The following is a 21,877-nucleotide window of genomic DNA, read 5'->3' as shown; positions in this document are numbered from 1 at the left end:
TGAGAGCCATACTCTGAGATGATCCCTGTTATAAATGTATAAGCTTATGGAGAGGAGAAGAGTTGGCTGTTTTACCTTTTTTATACCAGGTTTATTCAGCCTCAAGTGCTTGTGGCTGAACACTTGCTTGTGGTTATTTTTGTGGTTAACATATGCTTTGGAGTGAGGTTTGTCTCTGCTCTCTTACTTCTGCTCTGTGATGGTGGGCAATTTTCTTATACTTGGTAAGCTTCAGTTGTCCTCTTCTATGAGTTGGGAGAGGAGTACCTGCTTCACAGGTTTTTGGGAGAGGCAGGTGGGATGATGTATATGATCATAAAGTATTGCTTCTTGGCCTTTTTGGTTAAGATCAAGTTATGGTCATAAAGCTCTGTGCTCAGGAGTGAGAATCACTCAGCAGTAGCTACCAAGGGGATAAAAATACTGATAATGTGGGTAATAATGTTACTTGTCTACTTTATTTTTTAATTTTTTCTGTGTGAGGTTTTTATTTATTTAATAATTTTTGGGCTGCACCCACAGCATGCAGTAGTTCCTGGGCCAGGAATCAAACCCTCACCACAGTTGTAACCAGAGACAGAGCAGTGACAGCGCTGGATCCTTAAGCTGAGATGCCACGAGGGAACTCCATGTCACTTGTCTACTTTAGATTGCAGAGGGATGCTTTTTTTCCTGTATGACTTTAGTGTCATCAAACAACTTTTATTACCTTAGTATATTTTGTTAAATTTTATTCCTCCTGAAGATTCAGTACAGCATTTCTAATGCTTTGTTTAACTTTCAATAATTTTTTACATAATCCTAAAGCTTTTTGCTAAGAACCAAAACAAACAGTTGAATATTTCAGTTTTATGAAAGAAAATGCAAAATAAAATGAAACAAAAGAACCTTTACCAGGCCTTCCCAAGATGCTATGTAAGCATCCAATAGAAAACATCCACAGCTTAAAGAAATGCATTGGAGACCTGTGAGGCTGTAGATCTAATTTTAATTACAATCAAGAATTTCAGAAGGAGTGATTTCAGCAATGCCCTTCATTAATAAAGTACCAGTTTGCATATCTGGACAATGAATATTCAAAGCAGATGATGAAGGGTTGCAATATAAAGGCTCAGAAAGTATTGCTGGCTAACCTTGGATATGTTTGTATGTGTGTGTGTCAGACCCATATATCTGTCTGTTACAAAAAGGCCTATATCTCTCTAAATGCTCATAGGTATAAACACGTGCTTGCCTACTTTTTCTTATCTTGGCTCTTTCCTTTCTCTCCCAGTGTGGGTCTTGTGCCACCTTCCTCAAGTATGGTGGGGCAGGGGCCAGCTAAGCCTCTGTCCACCTCTCAGTTCTCTGGGGACAAATCCCAGTAGACACTCAGGGGGACATGGGTCAACATTACATGGCTTCTGTTGAGTTTCCCTGGAAATAGGAACAATCTGAATTTCAACAACTATTTGTTGGCAACCAGAGCCCTGTGAACTTGAGCCTGTAGTTATGATTGGAATGCCTCCAAGATGGCAGGTGGCACTGCATAAAGTCACGCTGTCCCTGTCCTATTTCATGTTTCGATTTGGATGGTGGACTAGAGAACATCTCTTTAAGTGTGCAAGTTAGATCATGTTAAGTAAGTGGCTTGAGTACCTGGCAGAGAAAGATTGGATTTTAAGTAACCTTAGAGAATGAGTCAGACATAAACAGAGGAAGGTTAGGCGTGATTGAAGGGATGTATGCATCCCCTTCCCTCCTGTACACAGCAGGGAGAGACTGGGGTCTTCATAGCCTCGGTGTCTATGGGTACTCGGCACAGAGTGACACTAAGTAAATAGCAGTTTAACTGAAGTGACCTAACTAAAGGATTCACTCAAAAGGATTTGGAATGCTTTGCTAGAAACCTGGCTCACAAGGGATGTGAGGATTAGTATTTTTTTTTAATCAACTAAAAAGTAAACTTTGTGATTTTCAGCTATTTTCAGGGATAGTTGCTCTCATTGCCAAAACAAACATAAAAACCTCAAAAAACAAACAAACAAAGAATAATGAAGAAACAAAAGCTGGTGTTCTTTTTACTGCTTTTGTTTCTTCTTTATCCTGAAGATGTGGCTGGGGCTATTTGTAACAGATGCTGATATAACATTAATTTAGACTCGGATTCGATTGTGGTGGACCTCTTTGCCGTTTATTGTTTACATGGAATCCCTCAACCCACAAGGAAACATGGGATCCTCTTAGTAAATCTGGGGCACATTCTTTGTCCCCTGTGCTGTAGACACAGTTAGAAGAGATAACAACCACTGGAATTATTAATATCTAAGATCCTCGGAAGGGCAGAGTTTGGAGAAGGACTCTAATTAACTGTCAGAAGCCCGGGTTGAGGTGGAAGGATATCTCATTGAAGGTGTCCCCTGACAGATGGCCAGAGAAGGCGCACCTGTTTACAGGAGTGGCCTGCTTTGGCCTCTGTGGGGTCTGACCTTCCCTGAAACGTACCTGTTCATAGTTCCATCAAGTCCTGAAAGTTTCTTTTGCTGTGTGACCTTTGGATACTGGCTTAAGAAGTTATTTCTCTCATTAATTATTCCACACCCTCAATGTTTTCTTTCAGTGTTTCACACTTTTTTTTTTATAGCTTTAAATAAAATTTACCCAGGCTAGAGAACTAACTCACAACCTGAAACAAAAAAATCCTCACTTTCTTTGTAGATTTTCTCAGCATCTTTAGATGTGTCTTCTTATTTTCAGCAGTTAAACTAAATTTAGAGGAAAAGGAGATTTAAAACAATTAATTGTTAACTCTAGGTGGACTAGATAAAATTGTTGTTCAGCTTTTCTTTCTTATCTACCTTTGCAGTTTGTTTGATGGAAAAGTTTCCTTTGAACCCTGGAGCTCTATAAGACAGGTTTTGGTGAAAAACAAAAGCAGGATTAAATACAGATAGACACTTGTCTCTTTTGCTTTTGTGACTTCAGGCTTCTTGTCCCTCTATAATTAGTATAATGATACCTACTTCCCAGAACTGAAATGCTGTTTAAATGCTCTGATCCATGATGTAACATAGCAAGGGCTTAATAAATGAAAGTTATATAATTAACAAAATGAGAAGACAACTTATTGAATAGAGGAAAATATTTGTAAATTATATATCTGTTAAGGGATTAATATCCAAAATATAAAGAGCTCATACAACTCAATAGCTACAAACCAATCTAATTTATTTTATTTTTTATAATAATTTTCATTTTTTCCATTGTAGCTTGTTTACAGTGTTCTGTCAATTTTCTACTGTACAGTGTGGTGACCCAGTTACACATACATGAATAGATTCATCACAAGTGATTAGACATAGTTCCTAGTGCTATACAGTAGGATCTCATTGCCTATCCATTCCAAAGGCAATATTTTGCATCTGTTAACCCCAGACTCCCAGACCATCCCACTCCCTTCCCCTCCACCTCGGCAACCACAAGTCTGTTCTCCAAGTCCATGATTTTCTTTTCTGTGGAAAGGTTCGTTTGTGCTGTGTATAAGATTCCAGATATAAGCGATATCATATGGTGTTTGTCTTTCTATGACTTCACTCAGTATGAGAGTCTCTAGTTCCATCCATGTTGCTGCAAATGTCATTATTTTAATCTTTTTGATGGTTGAGTAGTTTTCCATTGTGTATATATACCACATCTTCCTAATCCAGTCATCTGTTGATGGACATTTGTGTTGTTTCCATGTCTTGGCTATTGCGAATAGTGCTGCAGTGAACATGTGGGTGGATGTGTCTTTTTCAAGGAATATTTTGTCCAAATATATGCCCAAGAGTGGGATTTCTGGGTCATATGGTAGTTCTATGTATAGTTTTCAGAGGTGCCTTTATACTGTTTTCCATAGTGGTTGTACCAGCTTACATTCCCACCAACAGTGCAGGAGGGTTCCTTTTCTCCACACTTCCTCCAGCATTGTTATTTGTGGACTTATTAATGATGGCCATCTGACTGGTGTGAGGTGGTATCTCATGGTAGTTTTGATTTGCATTTTTCTAATAATCAGTGATGTTGAACATTGTTTCAAGTGCTTGTTGGCCATCTGTATATCTTCCTTGGAGAAATGTCTATTCAAGTTTTTTGGCCATTTTTCCATTGGGTTGTTGGCTCTTTTGCTGTTGAGTTGTATAAGCTGTTCATATATTTTAGAGATTAAGCCCTTGTCAGTTACATCATTTGACTCTATTTTCGCCCATTCTGTAAGTTGTCTTTTTGTTTTCTTTTTGGTTTCCTTTGCTGTGCAAAAGCTTGTCTGTTTGATTAGGTCCTATTGGTTTATTTTTGCTTTTATTTCTGTTGCTTTGGGAGACTGACTTGAGAAAACATTTGTAAGGTGGATGTCAGAGAATGTTTTTTACTATGTTCTCTTCCAGGAGTTTGATGGTGTCTTGTCTTATATTCTAGACCTTAGTGGGAAGGCTTTCACCTTTTCTCCATTGAGTGTTATATTTGCTGTGGGTTTGTCATAAATGGCTTTGATTATGTTAAGGTTATATTCCATCTATACCCACTTTAGTAAGAGTTTTGATCATAAATGGATGTTGGACTTTGTTAAATGCTTTTTCTGCATCTATTGAGATGATCATGTGGTTTTTTACTTTTCTATGGTTAGTGTGGTATATGACATTGATTGATTTGCATATTTTAAACTGTCCTTGTGCATCTAGGATGAATCTCACCTGGTTGTTGTGTGTGATCTTTTTTATATGTTGTTGGATTTGGTTGGCTAAAATTTTGTTGAGAATTTTTACATCTATACTCATTAAAGATATTGGCCTATAGTTTTCTTTTTTGGTGGCATCTTTGTCTGGTTTTGGAATTAGGGTGATGGTGACATCATAGCATGTCATTGGAGTGTCCCTTCTTCAACCTTTTGAAAAAGTTTAAGGAGGACAGATATAAATTCCTCTTTGTCAAACAATCTAATTTAAAAATGGGCAGAGTATAGACATTTTTATTTTATTTATTTATTTATTTTTGACTTTTTAGGGCCACACCCACATATGGAGGTTCCCAGGCTAAGGGCCGAATTATAGCTGCAGCTTTCTGCCTGTGCCACAGCTGCAGCAGCATGGGTTCTGAGCCATGTGTTCAACCTACACCACAGCTCAGGGAAATGCCAGATCCTTAACCCACTAAGCGAGGCCAGGGATCGAACTCACATCCTCATGGGTACTAGTTGGGTTCATTAACCACTGAGCCATGGTGGGAACTCCATAGATGTTTTTACAAAGAAGGCATAGATATGACCAACAGGTACCTGAAAAGATACTCAGCGTCACTAATCATCAGGGAAATGCAAACCAAAACCACAATGGGCTATTACCTCATAGCTACTAGAATGGTCATCATCAAAAAGCTAACAAAAAACAAATGATGGAGAGGCTGTGGTGGGGAGAAAAGGGAACCCTTACACACTTTTGTTGGAAAGTAAATTGGTGCAGCTGCTATGGAAAACAGTATGGAGGTTCCTCAGAAAATGAAAAATAGAACTACCCTATGATTCAGGTACTCTACTTTTAGGTATTTATCTGAGGAAAATGAAAATACTATGTGTGAGTGTTTGTGTGTGTATACACACCCCCATGTTCATTGCAGCATTATTTACAATAGCCAAGATAAAGAGACCACCTAAGTGTTCACTGATAGATAAATGGATAAAGAATGTGGCTGAATGGAATATTATTCAGCCATAAAATAGAGTGAAATCTTTTGTGATGACACAGATGTACTTTGAGGGTGTTAGCCTAAATGAAATAAGTCAGACAGAGAAAGTCAAATACCATATGATCTGACTTATATGTGGAGTCTAAAAAACCCCTCTCAAACCAAACTCATAATGAACACTTTGGTGGTTTCCAGAGGCAGGCGACAGGGGTGAGTAAAATGGGTATAGGGGGTCAAAAGGTACAAATTTCCAATTAGAAAATAAGTAAGTCATGAGTTTGTAATGTACAACATGGTGAGTATAGTTAATAATACTGTATTGCATATTTGAAAGTTGCTAAGGGAGTAAATCTTTAAAGTCTTTATCACAAGAAATAATTTTCTTGTGACTGTGTGGTGATGGAATTTAACTAGACTTATTGTGGTGATCATTTTGTACAATATACAAATATCAAATCACTATATTGTACACTTGAAACTAATATAATGTTATACATCAATTATACCTCAACAACAAAAAATTTACTGATGTAACCACACTGAGAGAATAGTTCTTTTAAATAACTTTGGATATTGTTTTAACTCTGTATCTTAATATAATATAGTCTAACTATAGACAAACAAAAGTAACAGTCATCATTACTTAGTAATGTGTTAATTGCCTAGTTATCCTTGGAATTGTGGTCATAGTGAAAATAGTCACATTAGAAAAACTATCAGATTTGAGACTTGTTTACATTTGAGCAGCCACCTGTTTACGTTTCCTGTACATCTTGGTACAGCCATAAGAAAAGTTAAGATCCACATAGGCAGCACTGCATTTCGTGCTGTAGTTTTTGTCCGCTAATAGGAGTAAGTTAGATTCTGAGGAGAGGGTGATGTGATGCTCACTTAGACCTTATCTAAAGCAGAGTTCTCATTCTGTGCTGTACAGACACTCTTTGTTTTGTGACTTGTTGGAAGCATAGCACAGGCAAGAGTTCTGTAGTCAAACACATATAGGAAATAGTTCCCACTGCAGGAAATGGACTGATTTTGTCTCCAGCTGCTCAAGTCAGAAACCTAGGAATCACTTTTGACTCCCTCTTTTCCTTACTCCACAGCGTCCAACCTTCTAACACATCTTCTTATTCCATTTTCCATTGTCCCAGCTGGCTGGCAGTCCTCCTCTCTCTGCCTTCTTAGCCATCTGCTCTGCACAGCTCAGCCTAAGCTGTGATGCCTACCTGCCCTGCCTCTGTGCCCTCTATTCTCTGCAGCAAGTCCAGAGTAGTCTTTCAACAGTGAAATCCCAGTGCTTATTCCCCTGCCTGGCTTCCTATTCCTCCAAGAATAAATCCAAATGTTTTCCTTGGCCCTGCATGCCTCTCTGACCTCATCTTCTATTACTGCTCCATTCACTCCATTCTGGACCCACAGGCCTTATCTCTGTTCTTGAATATGACAGTCTCACCTCTTGCCAAAGGCCTTTACTTGGAAAGTTCTTCTAGAGCTACTGTTCATAGCCTTCTCCACATACTACTTACCCTTATGTGCTCTATCACAGCTCCTTGTTTTATGTTATTTTTAGGACGTCATACCACCCTTAGAAATTATATTGTTTATTTGTTGGTTACCTGTTCCTAGCCTTGCCTGAAACGTCAGCCTTTTGAAGACTAGGATGTTGTTTTATCACCAGGTGTCCAGTACAGTGCCTGGTGTACCATAGACACTCAAATATCTATTGTATAAATGAATGGAATAGTGATTAAATAACAGCAGTTGCTAGACCTTACATGGCCTTAAAAGTATGGCCAAAGATTTTGGCCACTAATTTTTTTAAGGTAAATCTTTTAGCCTTAAAATGAAGCATCGTTTTGCTTTGCCATAATGACAGGTTTAGATTAAACTCACAAAATTAAAACTTGTTTTCATCCATTTGGGGGAGAATTTAAAACTTCAAATAAGAAAGAATACCTTGGTTGCTATGACTGTAACACCAGAATTAAAGTGTTATAAAAATATTTTTAGACATTCAATTAAATGCTTTCCTTGGGCCCTGCAGCAGCTGGTAAACATCACACACTAAGCAAAAAGTCTTTTCTTCATTTTATGTTTTACCTTCAAATTATATATATTTATTATATATATTTATAATATATATATATATTTTCTTGATAGGTATAATGCATTTATTGTAAACCCTAAAGCAGTTCTAAAATAGTGAATGTCAGATAGAGATTTATTTTTCAAAATTCTTGGAAGGGCTGCACAGAATGTTTCATTAGGTGGTGACCTTAATTTTTAATTGAAGTTAAAGCTTTTGTTGAGCAGAAACCTGTTTAGTAATATTTAAGTATTATTTCTTTTTCTTTTTTCTTTTTTTTTGGGGGAGCCGCACCCACAGCCTATAGTTCCCAGGCTAGGGGTTGAATCAGCTGAATGCAGCTGCCAGTCTATACCACAACCATAGCGACACCAGATCCAAGCCATGTCTGTGACCTACACTGCAGCTCATGGCAATGCTGGATCCTTAATCCACTGAGCAAGGCCAGGGATTGAACCTGTGTCCTCATGGATACTGGTCAGGTGCGTTATTGCTGAGCCACAACATAATTTCTCTCTCTCTCTTTTTTTAAATTAGACTATTTCCTATATAGACTCAGGTTTTCAAATCATCAGGAACAGTTTGCAAATAAAATATTCTAGTGTTCCAATATGTAAAACAAATATCCTGACTCCAAAAGTCATTAGATGTGAGCTTTGGAGAAATTATTTAACCTTTCTGAGCCTGTTTTCTATAAAATGGGGCTAATAGTAACTTGTTGCAAGGATTAAGTAAACTAATCCACATGAAGCTCCTAACTCAGCACTTGACATAAAAGGCCCTCAATAAGTGCTAATTATTTTTTATGTTGCTTTCTCCCTTTATCTCTCCTTGCTTACATCATGCTCAATAAGTTCCTGCCATGTGCTTCGCACTTGCTAGGTACTTGGTATAACAATAGTGAACAAGGCCTGACCTCTGAACTCAGGCTTAAAGAAGCCCTTTGCATTAAAGGCTTTCAGTGTAGCTTAGAGTTTGATAATAGAGGGTTTATAACTATGTATGTTGATATAGGCTTACTGCATACAATAGCCAGGGTTCCAGAATCAAGTGAAAAATCATTGCAGAAGACAAGTGTGTTTTTTAATATATGATTTTTATTTTTTCCATTGTCATTGATTTACAGTGTTCTGTCAATTTCTACCATACAGCAAAGTGACCCAGTCATATATATATATATATATATGATATATATTCTTTTTCTCACATTATCTTCTATCATGTTCAATTATAAATGATTAGATATAGTTCCCTGTGCTATACAGCAGGATACCATTGCTTATCAACTCCAAATGCAATAGTTTGCATCTATTAACCCCTAACTCCCAGTCCATTCCACTCCCTCCACCTCTCTCTTGGCAACCACAAGTCTGTTCTCCTTGAGTTTCTTTCCTGTGGAAAGGTTAATTTGTGCCATATATTAGATTAAAGATATAAGTGATATCATGTGGTATTTGTCATTCTCTTTCTGACTTACTTCACTTAGTATGAGAGTCTCTAGTTCCATCTATTTTGCTGCAGATGGCATTATTTGGTTCTTTTTAATGGCTGAATAGTATTCCATTATGTAGATATACCACTTCTTCTTAATCCATTCATTTGTCAATGGACATTTAGATTGTTTCCATATCTTGGCTACTGTGAATAGTGCTACAATGAAAATAGGGGTGCATGTGTCTTTTTCAATGAAAGTTTTGTCTGGATATATGCCCCAAGAGTGGGATTGCTGGGTCATATGGTAGTTCTATATTTAGTTTTCTGAGGTACCTCCATACTGTTCTCCATAGTGGTTGTACCAGCTTACATTCCCACCAGCAGTGTAGGAAGGTTCCCTTCTCTCCATACCCTCTCAAGCATTTGTTATTTGTTGACTTATTAATGATGGCCATTCTGACTGGTATGTGGTGGTACCTCATTGTAATTTGATTTGCATTTCTCTAATAACTAGTGATGTTGAGCATTTATTCATGTGTTTTTGGCCACCTCCTTCTTTGGAGAAATGTCTATTCGGGGCTTTTGCCCATTTTTCAATTGGGTTGTTGGGTTTTTTTTTTTTTTAGCTGTTGAGTTGTCTTAGTTGTTTGTATATTTTAAAGATTAAGCCCTTCCCATTGCATCATTGGAAACTATTTTCTCCAATTCCATAGGTTGTCGTTTTTTTATGGTATCCTTTGCTGTGCAAAAGCTTGTCAGTTTGATTAGGTCCCATTGGTTTATTTTTGCTTTTATTTCTGTTGCTCTGGGAGACTGACCTAAGAAAACATTTGCTGATGGGTAATGTCAGAGAATGTTTCACCTATGTTCTCTTCCAGGAGTTTGATGGTGTCTTGTCTTATGTTTAAGTCTTTAAGCCATTTTGAGTTTATTTTTGTGCATGGTGTGAGGGAGTGTTCCCATTTCCCTGACTTACATGCAGCTGTCCAGTTTTGCCAGTGCCACTTGCTGAGGAGACTTTTTCCAGTTTTACATTCTTGCCTCTTTTGTAGAAGATTAATTGACCATAGGTGTCTGGGATTACTTCTGGGTTCTCTGTTCTATTCCATTGGTCTGTATGTTTGTTTTGGTACCAGTACCACACCGTCTTGATGACTGTGGCTTTGTAATATTGTCTGAAGTCTGGGACAGTGATGCCTCCGGCTTGATTTTTGCTCCTCAGGATTGCTCTGGCAATTCTAGGTCTTTTGTGGTTCCATACAAATTTTTGAATTGTTTGTTCTAATTCTGTGAAAAATTTCCTGGGTAGTTTGATGGGAATTGCACTGAATCTGTAGATTCCTTTGGGTAGTATGGCCATTTTTATGACATTAAGTCTTCCAATCCAGGAGCGTGGAATAGCCTTTCCTTTCTTTAACTGCTCTCTAATTTCCTTGATTAATGTTTTACAATTCTCAGCTTCTAAGTCTTTTACCTCCTTAGTCAGGTTTATTCCTAGGTATTTCATTTTTTGAGGGTGTGATTTTAAAATGTACTGTATTTTTATATTCCTCTTCTAACATTTCATTGTTAGTATAGCTAAATGCAACTGATTTCTGAATGTTAATCTTGCATCCTGCTACTTTGCTGAATTTGTTGATCAGTTCAACAAGCAGTTTTTGTGTGGAATCCTTAGGGTTTTCTACATACAGTATCATGTCTTCTGCATACAGTGACAATTTTACCTCTTCTCTTCTAATTTAAATAACTTTTATTTCTTTTGTTTAGCTGATTTCTGTGGCTAGGACTTCCAATACTGTGTTGAATAAAATTGGTGAGAGTCGGCATCCTTGTCTTGTTCCAGATTTTAGTGGGAAGGCTTTCAGCTTTTTTCATTGAGTATTACATTGACTGTTGGTTTCTCATAAATGGCTTTGATTATGATAAGATATGCTCCCTCTATACCCACCTTGATAAGAGTTTTTTTCATGAATGGATGTTGGACCTTGTCAAATGCTTTTTCTGCATCTGTTGAGATGACCATGTGGTTTTTGACTTTTCTTTTGCTAGTGTGGTGTGTAACATTGATTGATTTGCATATGTTGAACCATCCTTATGAATCTGGGATGAATCCCACTTGGTGGTGGTATTATTTATATGTTGTTGGATTCGGTTGGCTAAAATTTTGTTGAGAATTTTTGTGTCTATATTCATCAAAGATACTGGCCTATAGTTTTCTTTTTTGGTTTTATCTTTGTCTGGTTTTTGGTATTAGGGTGATAGTGGCTTCATAGCATGTCTTTGGGAGTGTTCCTTCTTCAGACTTCTGGAAAAGTTTAAGAGGATGGGTATAATTTCCTCTTTGTATGTTTGGTAGAATTCACCTGTGAAGCCATCTGGTCCTGGGCTTTTGTTGGTAGGGAGTGTTTTCATTACATATTCAGTTTTATTTCTAGTGATCAGTCTGTTCAGTTGATCTACTCTTCTTGATGCAGTTTTGGTGGGCTGTATGTAAGTCTCTAGAAAGTTGTCCATTTCTTCTAGCTTGTCAGATTTGTTCACATATAATTGTTCATAGTGTTCTCTTACAGTTTTTTTGTATTTCTGCAGTATCCATTGAGCTTTCTCCTTTTTCATTTCTTATTATGTTTGGTTGGGTTTTTTCTCTCCTCTTCTTGGTGAGTCTGGCCAGAGGTTTGTCAATTTTGTTTACCCTTTTATAGAACCAGCTCTTGGCTTTATGGATTTTTTTTTCTATTCATTTTTGAATTTCTATTTTGTTGATTTCCTCTCTGATTTTTATGATTTCCTTCCTCTGCTGACTTTAGGTTTTGTTTGTTCTTCTTTTTCTAATTCTTTGAGGTTGTGGGTTAAGTTTCCAGTTTGAGATTTTTCTTCTTTTTTTTCAACTTAATTATTATTTTATTTGCAATAAATTTTTGAAACAATTTTAATTTTTTCCAGTATAGTTGCTTTACAATGTTCTTTCAATTTCTCCTGTTCAGCAAAGTGACCCAGTCACACATATGTACGTACGTGTGTTTGTGTGTGTGTGTGCGTGCGTGTGTGTGTGTGTGTGTGTGTGTGTGTGTGTGTATGCATTCTTTTTCTCACATTACCCTCCGTCAACTTCCATCGTAAGTGACTAGGTATAGCTCCTTGTGCTATACAGCATAATCCCATTGCTTATCCACTCCAAATGCAAGGGTTTGCATCTATTTTTCTTTTCTTTTCTTTTTTTTTTTTTTTTGAGGAAGGCCCATATCAGTATGAACTTCCCTCTAAGTACTGCTTTTTCGGCACCACATAGATTTTGAATGGTTGTGTTTTCACTATCATTTGTCTCGAGGTATTTTTTAATTTCCTTTTTGATTTCCTCATTGACCCATTGGTTTTTTAGTAGCATGTTGTTTAGTCTCCATGTATAGTCTGTTTTTTTCTCACTTCTTTTCCTGTGGTTGATTTCTTGTTTAATGCCATGTGGTCAGAGAAGATACTTGTAGTAATTTCTATACTCCTAAAATTTTTGAGGTTAGTTTATGTGGTCAATCCTTGAGAATATTCTATGTGCACTTGAAAAGAATGTATATTCTGATTTTGTTGGATGATATTGACAACTGTTTTATGGCTAGTTTTGCAAAATCATTTAAAAATATTGGGGCACATGGAATTTTACAGGTTTTACTCTAGAGTCTCAGAGCCTTTGCTTTGGGAGAATGCACTATGACTTTCTAACAAAATCTCTAGCAGTTCTGTGCACATATTAGGGGCTCAATGAACATTTGATTTGTAAATATCGATCCAGTCATATACATATTTTCTGAGACATTATAGGAGGAGAGGAAATTTCCAGCTGATTTCTATACTTTACTATGTGCAATTCATGTTGGATGCAAAGAAGAATCCAATGTTGACAGGTAAAATGGATGAGGAAGGTACTCAGAACAGGAGAAAGTACAGGAGGTAAGTTCTGCTTTGTTGTGGCATAAGCAGTAAGCAACTGTTTTCCAATGGAGAATTATGAATTACAGTTAATTTAATAAAAGTTGAAATAAGAAAACTTAACATTCAGGTAGTGCTTGAAAAGCTGGATAAAGCCACCACAAAGTTGTATTCTAAGATTTTTGATTTCTCTGTTGAGGGTTTTTATAATACTTACACCTCTTATGCCAACCTGGTGAACTTAATAGGGCATTTCAGTTAAATGTGTGGTTCCAGAGCTTTTCCTAGGCAAGAGGTAGGTACAGAATGGTAAGCCTTATTTGATTGTAGTCACTAATGTTTTAAAACAAAAAAGAAGAATGGCCAAATTTGGGAAGACTTAAATGTGTTTAGAAGGGATTTTATGTGTATATGTGTGTTCCTTGAACAGTTTGGTACTTAGTTTCTTTCTACCATCTCCCTACCTTGTTTACCTCATTTCAACTCTCATACCAGATATTTGTGCCAGGGGTCACAATGGCCTGAGTCCATCCTTGTGCTGCCCTCACCCTGGCTTCCTGGTATCTCATTCCTCTCCATTTCCTTTCTACTGTTAGCATAGATCACAATACTTGTTCTCCAGATGTTTGGGCTTGAACTGGACAAGTATCTATTTTAGATCCAATCCTTCCTATGCCCTTGCTAGAGGTAGTAGTAATACATTCATCTGCGAAATCAGTGCTCATGGAAGAAGCTTAGAGGAGACCTGAGGGCTTCTGCTTCAGTTCCCCAATTCTGCACATTTTTTCAGGGATTTCTCAAGGCTAGGGTCCTTGAAGGACTACATCTCAGTGTTTTCCAGTCTTTTTGCCAACTATGTCTCCTACAGCTTTCTTCCCTTGACCCCATTTTTTTAAAAATGAAATTTGTCTACTGAATAAATATAACCAAGGATATACTTTCCTTTTAAGTAAAACTTCCATTTAGCTTGATATAAGTATCAGCACCCTGACTGATATGACTACAGTCATTGGGAAGGAGAGCGGATGTTTTAGTCTACACATCCATAGTTCAGATAAGAATTCTGATATTAAAAAAGTTCTAGGACCCCAGGAGGATCAGGGGTCCCAGGTTAGGAAAATTGTTTAAACTAAAGAAATGATTCTAATGGTAAATATTTCAGTAGGTGGAGTTATCTCAGGCTTATTGAGCAACTTTGAAGGTCAATGGGAATTTAATCTTCTGCTTAATTCATATTGTATGAACAGTTGCCAATATTTATTAATACATAACCTTCTCTCACTCTCTTACTTGTTTATATACAATATGTGTGAAATTTTTTTCCTTGTGGAGGTATAGTTTAGGGAGAAATTTTTGGAAAGATAACATTGCATGGGTAATTTGCAATATGAACTCAACAGTCATGCTTCCAAAGTTATCAAATAATAGAGGATAATCTTAAACTAGTCCTAGAGAGGTTTCAAAAAATATGCTAAATGTCAAGGATTGAATGATTAAGAAAAGACAAATGCCAGTCTTTCCTCCCCTCCATTCTCATTCAAAGATGGTTTTATCAGCACCTTTTTCCAACAGGGGAAATCCTTAACTACACAAACCATGTTTATTATTGAGAAGTGACCTTTCTATTAATGGCAATTTGAAGAAATAAAGGACCTCAACTGCTTGTAATGTTTAGGAGAGATTCTGAACTACTCCAGGAGGGAACAAACTGGAAAATCAATTAGGAGAGATGAATCTTTGTAAATGGCTATGAGAAGCACCTGAGAGTTAATGTTAAAAGAGATAGTGCATATCTAAATTGCTATCAGATTTTACAAATGAAATTGCACTAATGCTAGAGCAAATCGTGGGCTTTTCAGATTTCAACGATAAAGGAGAGATGAGAAAATTCAGATTTTAGAAAAAATATTACATTCTCACTATGAAATGTAATGATATGCTGGAGAGTGAGAGAGAAAGAAGTTGGAAAAGGCAAGAAAGTAACTTTCAGTATTTGGTAACCAGGATAGCAGATATGAAGGAATTTGTTGTTGAAGAAATAATTCTGTATGTTTCTATTTTTGAACTTAATTGGAACCAGAAGGTTTTTTTTCCCCCTAAAAATTAGCACTTAATTTTAGCATTATTTTCTATATACAGAAAAATTGCAAAGATAGTAGGGAGTTCTTATATACCCCATACCCAATTTTTTCTACTGTTAACATATTAATGTAGTTTATTCGTCACAGTTAATGAATCAGTACTGATATATTATCACAAACTGATGTCCATATTTTAATTGGGTTTCCTGTTTCCTCCTGTGTCCTTTTCCTTCTCTAGGATCCCACCCAGGATACCACAGGGCATTTAGTTGTCATGTCTCCTTTGAACTCCTCTTGGTTGTAATAGCTTCTCAGACTTTCTGTCATTTTTGATGAGCTTGACAGTTTTGAAGAGTAGTGGCTAGTATTTTGAAGCATATACCTCTATTGCTATTGGTCTGATGTGCTTCTCCTGATTACACTGGGCTGGGGGTTTTGGGAATGAAGACCACAGAGATAAAGTGCCATTCTTGTGATTACACCCTGTCACCATGACTTATCACTCTTGGTATGATCCTGTAGTACCTGGCTGAGGGAGTGTGTGTTTGTCAGTTTTCTCCATTGCAGAATTACTGTTTTTATTCTTTCCCATACTTTTTGGAAGGAAGACACTATAAGTAGCCATCACTTAAAAAGCAGGGAGTTATTTGGTATTCTACATGGGAGATTTGTCTGTTCTCCTCCATTTACTTGTTTATTCAATCATTTATTCACATTGATATGGACTTATGGATATTACTTCATATTTTGGGTTATAAATCCATACTGTATTATTTCATTGCTCAAATTATTCCAGATTTAGCTATTGGGACTCTCTCATGTACCTCTGGTATCTTGTTGATATACTCCCATCATTTTGGTTTATAATTTTTCTTTGAGAGCTTCCTTACTTCCAGTACTATAAGAAGCTCTAGGCTCATCTTGTATATTTCCTGCCTCACTCCTGGAATCACCCAGTTCTCCAAAAAGCCCAGCTATTCTTCCTCTTCCTTGGAGAGCGGTATTAGAAATCAAGATGTGGCACTCACTAGAGGCTGTGCTTAAGTCCTAGTTTTGACAGGGAGTGAGCTACAAAGAGCCATCTTTCTCCCTACCAATCCCTTATCCCCATTTCATGGGAAACCTGGAAAAATGCAGAAAGAGCTCAGAGAAAATGAAAACGGGCTTAGCTATCTGCTTGATAAGGCTTGATAGGATACCTGAATGTCGAGGTCCAGCCCCAGCAGCCAGGGAGTGCCGAAGGAGAGGAGGGGCTACAATCGGCGCGGAAAGAATTGGAGCCAACTCCTCAGCTGCATGCTGCAGATGACCCAATTTATTAAATGAAAAGCATCAGTTTTTATACCCTATCACAATCAGGTTTCGTGTAAGATTTGACATTAACATTTGATTTAAAGCCCTTTTGTTCCCTCCACCCGAGATACAAAAAAGAAAAGTTAATTAAAACATATTCCTTTCAACTTCAGATTTTCCTTCAAGATTACAAACTTAAAGTTTCATACTGTACTTTTCTTAAAAGGTCAACAACAATATCTTATTCTATTCTATATAAAGAAAACAAAGCTTTAATAAGTAACAAACTATGATACCTAACATTCTTTAACTAAAGTTATATGTGGTTAACAGAACGCATGAAAGCCTTGGGCTCATGGCATTCTTAAAACCACGATTTATTTGGCGCCAGCAAGCTAAGCGTATAACCCATTGTGCTGATTTACGTAAATTCCAAACCACCAATTTCAATAGAAAGAAGTATTATGCCCAAAAATTAACAAATGCCTCCATAAAGGATAAAAGTTACAGGTGACACTGCTATTTGATAAAAAATATATCTATTATAGAAAATAATAATTTATAGGCCAAACAACATTTTCCCAGCCCCAAACTTCTTTTTAAGTAAAGGGACTGAAATCACGTTCCCCCTGTATAATCTCACAAAATAGGTGCCATAAATTATTACTCCAAAACAAAGGCTTTTTCCATTACATTGTTTAAATAACTTCACTCTGTTTTGGTTCAAGTATTTTATGTACCCAGGGCAAATCTTTAGCAGTAAGAAAGCTGTGAATAGAGATAGAAAAGGAAGAATAAACATAGAAAAATAGATTAACATATTTTTTAGGGGATATCATTTTTATTTTTCTGGAGCCGATATCTTTCAAGGGATTGCTCTGCAATCCTTCTTCTTTCTTCAGCTTGTCTGTAGCTCTGCTAACCAGACAAGCCTCACGCATCCGCAATTCTTCTTTTTTCTTCAGCTTGTCTGTAGCTCTGCTAACCAGACAAGCCTCACGCAGGTGCCAACTATGGCTTTGCTCTCTTTACTGGAGCAGCCTTATGGCTCCCGACATCTCCCCCTTTTTTATTTTTTAGAATGAAGGTATGAAGTTTAGTAGAAACTTTAGTGATAGACTGTTTTAAAAGTCTGAAGATGACTGGAAGAAGAAGAAGAACAATTAATAGGACTGCTAAAGAGACGCCTATATTATAAAAAAATGTTAACCAGGAAGAATGGTTAACTAATCCTTTAAATCCTGAATACAATTGAGAGGATAAATCTTGAGCACTAAAAGCTTTTTCTCCCTCACTCATAGCAAAAATTTCTTGATGTAATTTAGTAATATCCAGAGAGAGATCAGAATGATTCCAAACTCCTTCAAGATGATTTTTAATTTTATTCCAGGTATGAATGGAATGATTAACTTGTAATGGAGTAACACATATCCATTTAAAATCCGAATGGCACCGCAAGGTTAATTTTATTTTAAGTGTTAATAACTCCTGTCCTATAGCCAAAACTGCTTCTTCCAAAGCATCCACTTTATCATTTAATTTTCTATCAATAATCTCCTGGGTGGTTAAAGCTAAAGTAACATTCTTTGACAATTGGTCAGCAAAGATAGCTGTATGTACTTCCTTTGTAAGAGCTATGGCTGACACTGTCAAAGAAGCTATAACAGAAATTAATGTAGTAATCCCCAATATAAGTGCAGCAATAAACCTTTTAGGTCTAAATAATTGATTATTTAAAAGCTGTAATATTCTTGTACCTTGATTATCATACCAGTCACCTGTAATATTTACCGGAATCATAACATAAGGAGGCTGTCTTACAATAAACATAATTTTAATATTACCATTATCTTTTGTTAAGCAATTAGTTAAGGTGCAATTATAACATTTCACTTTATACAAATCATTTTCCACGGTAATTACATTATCAGCATAATAATATGCAAGCAAAAAAGCATAAGGACTCTGTATACACGACTTAACTATATAGGTTGTAGTTTTCCATGGCCTATGTAATATAACTGGACGTAAGGCTGCTATAGCTTTCCATAAATGGGGCTGAAAATAAACTTTCTTTTTATCATTAGCCTTATAAGTTAACACAGGAGCTACCCATCCATTATCTGTTAATTTATTTGCCAGCAGTGGAGGTGGGAGGCGATCATCAGTCCACTTTAGGGATTGATTATATTTATTAAGCCATCCCCTATAATTTTTATTTGGATTTGGAGAATTCCACTTATATACCTTCAAATTATGATAAGGGTCCACATTTGGATCGGTAGTATTATACATACAATAATTCCAGGGTGGGAACCCTGTCTCATAATTTACTCTATCCCACAAGTTATCCAAATCTGGATAATAATAGGTATCATTTTGACGTGGAATAGAACAACCCAATTGACCTTTAGGATAAGAAAATTTATGATAAAAACTTACTGCTCCATTAAATGGGTAATTAATTACTTTATCTAATGTATGGGTACTCCCAGGCCCAAGATAAATAATTGTCCATGAATAAAAATCTTGTTTATAATAGGCTGAACGAGGCTTAGGTTTTTTATCCACTGGACTAAAGGTTATAGCTCCATCAATTTGAGTAGGCAAACATTCAGCAATATTATTTGAAGCCCCTTTTGAGGAAGTAAGTGGTAAAATAAAACATATTGGGAAAGCATGAATACTACCTGAAAAATTATAACCTTCAGTAATAGCTTCTGTAATTTCAAAAGGAGCAGGGGGTAATCCTGGACCCCCCAACAAATCAAACTGATTAGTATGTATCTTAATCATTTCATTATCCCAGGCCACAAGCTGAAAGCTTGGAGGGTTAGGAAAAAATGCCCAATAAGACTTATTATTATTATTTAATGCACTTACCCGTGCAGAATTTAAAGAGAGAACAGATAAAAAGGCAACAAATAGGACACTAAGGCTTGGATCAGAGCCCTGTGCCTGAGCAAGCTGTTGAGCTTGAACAGAAAGCTGCTTTATATCACCCCAAGTAAGACCAGGAGAAATGCGAGTCGATGCAGATCTCCGCGATGAGGATGTAGATGGGTCCTCTCTTTCTTCTTTCACGATCTTCAGACGTTTAGTTTTAGGAGGTGGATCTGAAGAAGATGATCTGAATCATGAACGCGAAGAATGGTATGAAGGAGAGTGATCTCGCAGCCGCATTCGTTTCATTCTTAGCTGGATGTGAGTCAGGCCACTACTTCCCTCACTCTTTCGGTTTTTGTCACGGAGGTTTTGCATTTTGTAGCCTGATAAACCGTTCAGGAACCCAGATTGGCGCGTCAGCTTCCTGCGAAAATACACATGCAAGACCTCTCCCATATGTTAACAATACATCTGGTCCCTTCCACTGTCTGGTAAGAACATCCTTCCACTTTACTAACGGTTTTGGTTTTAAATCCTGATTCCAATGTCTATACATTGGAGAAGTTCCTTCTGAATTAACATTTAAATGATTAATAACAAACATTGCATGACCCAATATATGATGGGGAGAATTATATTTATATTCTCCTTCCTGTAATTTATTAATTTGTGACTTAAGAGTCTGATGAGCTCTTTCCACTATAGCTTGTCCCTGTGGATTATAGGGAATTCCAGTAGTATGTTTAATTTGAAACTGATTACAAAATTGTTGAAAAGATTTTGAAATATATGCAGGCCCATTATCTGTTTTTATGGCCTTGGGAATTCCCAAAACTGCAAAGCAATAAAACAAATGTTGTACAACATCCTTAAATGCTTCCCCTGTACGTGCTGAAGCTAAAATTACATGAGACATAGTATCTACAGTTACATGAACATAGGCTAATTTACCAAAGGAAGAGATATGAGTCACATCCATTTGCCAAATATCATTTGGACGTAGTCCTCTAGGATTAATTCCTGGTGCTGGTGTTGAGATAGTAGTTGGACATCTATTACAATTACGAACAATTTGTCTTGCCATCTCATGGGGAATTTGAAACTGAAGACGCAAGGCAGAGGCATTTTGATGATGTAATTTATGAGAATTTATAGCCTGTTGAACTTTTGTCTCCTGTACAGTCATCACCAAAGGTCTTGTAAGTTTATCTGCCTCATAATTTCCATGAGTTAGAGGTCCAGGCAAATTTGAATGAGCTCTAATATGCCCAATATAAAATTTTTCTGTTCTAATTTGAACTTCTTGTTGTAATTGTTGTAATAATGAAACGATTGTGGTTTTGTTCTCGGGTATAACAGCAGTTTCAGTATGAGGAAACAAACCCACAACGTACTTAGAATCTGTATAAAGATTAAAAGGTTGGCTTTGTAACCTTTTAAAAGCCTGAATAACAGCACAAATTTCTGCTCTTTGGGCTGAAGTTTCCTTTGTATTAAATGTCCAACGTTCCCCAGACATAAAATATATACCAGCCATTCCATTAGAGGAACCATCTGTAAATACAGTAATTGCACCTGATATTGGATCTTTTGCACATCTTTCTGCAAATATAAATTCATGTTCTTTTAAAAAATGTAATAAAGGATTATTTGGCAAATGGTAAGAAACCTTTCCAGAAAAACCTATCATGGCTACTTGCCAATCTTCATCATTCTGTAGCAAACTTTCAAACTGTTCTTTAGTATAAGGAATAATGATCTCTGAACATTCATACCCAAATAACTCCTTACTTTTTTACGTCCTTTTAAAATAATTTTGGCCACTTGTAAGGGATGAGAGGGCAAAATTTTTGTTGGAGTATGTGGCAAATGTATCCATTCTAATGGATTGTTTTGCCACAACACTGCAGTAGGAGTATAAGCTGTTTTTAGCACTATCAATTGCCAAGGCTGTGTATATTCCAGCCGGGTAATTACACTATTTGTTATTGCTAGCTCTATTTTTTGTAAAGCCAATTTTGCCCCCTCTGTTAATTGTCTAGGAGATTGAGGATCGCTGTCCCCCTGTAATATAGCAAAAAGTTCTGACAATTTTCCTGTAGTTAACTTTAAATATGGCCTTATCCAGTTTATATCACCAAGCAATTTCTGGAAATCATTGAGAGTAGTCAATTTATCAACTCTTAGAGTAAATGGCTGATGCGTAACACAATCTGTATATAAAACTCTTCCTAAATAATTAAATGGAGGCTGAATCTGAATCTTTTCTGGGGCTACTTTAAGTCCATACTCCTGTAAAGAGGTAACTGTCTGTTCCAAAATCAGTTGTAATATCTCCCTGTTTGGATGTGTCAACAATATGTCATCCATATAGTGTATTAAATACAAATCTGGATAACAATTTCTAATTTGGATTAGGGCCATATCCACAAATTTTTGACACAACGTAGGACTGTTTTTCATACCCTGAGGCAAAACC

Source organism: Phacochoerus africanus, chromosome 1 (genome assembly GCF_016906955.1).
Source record: "Phacochoerus africanus isolate WHEZ1 chromosome 1, ROS_Pafr_v1, whole genome shotgun sequence".
NCBI classification, from domain to species: Eukaryota; Metazoa; Chordata; class Mammalia; order Artiodactyla; family Suidae; genus Phacochoerus; species Phacochoerus africanus.
Note: the sequence above shows the minus strand (reverse complement) of the source record.